The 1,565-nt window shown below is 40.0% G+C and overlaps 1 pseudogene across 1 annotated transcript in view; it reads left to right on the forward strand.

Annotated features, from left to right (window-relative positions):
* Positions 1 to 422: 422 nt before the first annotated feature.
* Positions 423 to 1,565, forward strand: part of LOC143276733 (uncharacterized) — a 103,541-nt pseudogene continuing 102,398 nt past the window's right edge. Inside the window, exon 1 of the transcript XR_013053610.1 lies at positions 423 to 698. The product of XR_013053610.1 is annotated as an uncharacterized LOC143276733 (transcript). The remainder of the gene's footprint in view (positions 699 to 1,565) is intronic.

Below are 1,565 nucleotides of genomic sequence, written 5' to 3' on the forward strand. Positions count from 1 at the left end.
TCCCATGCAAGCCACAGAGAGAGAGCGAGAGGGAGCACAGAAACGAAAGGAGGAAACTGACAGGGCTGAGCGCTGTCAGTCAAAGCGCTTCCTCGCGCTGGCGGACAGTGCCGAAGATCGACGAACACCGACGAGAGTTTTCCATTGAAGCAGACGACCATGTCTGAGACGGCAGACGACCAACTGTTATAGGAGAAGGGGTGGAGGGGGTTGGGGGTAAAACTGCCCCCCCCCCTCCCCTTCCTCACCCACCACCGGAATATCTTCCGAACTGACTGGAGGTAGCTCATTCACTATCAGTCATGGCGAAAATGTGAATTGAAGCGAATGCTTTTCCTCCTCTTCCCTCTCTTCAACACGAGAGCATTAACAGTAGCAGAAGACACGCACGCGACGGGTGATTATTTTTTTTCCCCTTCTTCTTCTTCTTCTTTTTTTTCTTTCTCTTTTTTCTTTTCTTCTTCCACCTCTCGAACTGTACTTAAACGAAATTCCGATCTATTGGAGCAGCAGAACAGTGTTCTGGGTATGTCAATGCGGACTGCTGTGTTTTCAAGTGGTTGGGAGTGAGGATCATTTAGCAGTCTGCCCAGTGAAAAAAAAAACGACAACATCATTGGTGTTCGCCGTTCGTGCGGGGTTCGATTCCGGGCTGATGCCGTTGGGTCGCCGGGATCTTCAGTCTTTTCAGACACGTTGTGAGGCGACGGGTGATTGTGTGAATGAACGTGTTATTATTTTGTACATGTACACATGTAAAAAAAGAAAAAAAAAAAAGAAAAAGAAAAGATGAGTATGAAAAATAGTATGTGCTGACTCAGTCATTCTCACTGAAAGTGAAATTAGATAAATGAAAGTCGGTAAACAATATTCGTGTCTGATTTATTAGATAAAAGACAGTTGATAAACGGCAGTGTGATTTATTACATAAAAGAAAATCTGTAAACAATAATAATATTCGTGTGTGATTTATTAGATAAAAGAAAGTCGGTAAACAATATCCGTGTGCGACTGATTTAAAAGTATCGAAGTAAATACAAGACAGTTTGCTATTCCATACCCATTCGTCTGTAAGAAATGATAACTTCACTGAATTGTGAAAGTAGAAATGGGTCCGTTTATCAATAGAAGCTTAGAAAGTGAACAGTTCTTCTTTACGACATTATCTGAATGATTTTGTGTAATTGTGAAGATGAAGATATTCACGCTCAGGTTAAATAAGAATTAGAAGAATAGGATTATGAAAGTAGAATGTCTCAAGTACTGTAAACGAAATATAGAAAACCGGAACATCATCCATGTGCAATTTGATCTTAATTTATAAATTCAGGGACCCAGAAACTACACTTCATGATTATTACTATATATATATATATATATATATATATATATATATATATATACTTCATTCTATTTTATATATATTTTTTTTCTCAAGTCCTGACCTAGCGCCGCTACGTTGCTGGTCAGGCATCTGCTTAGCAGATGTGGTGTAGCGTATATGGATTTGACCGAACGTAGTGACGCCTCTTTGATCTACTGATACTGATACTATTCCAGATGGG

This window comes from Babylonia areolata, chromosome 32 (assembly GCF_041734735.1).
Source record: "Babylonia areolata isolate BAREFJ2019XMU chromosome 32, ASM4173473v1, whole genome shotgun sequence".
NCBI lineage: Eukaryota > Metazoa > Mollusca > Gastropoda > Neogastropoda > Buccinidae > Babylonia > Babylonia areolata.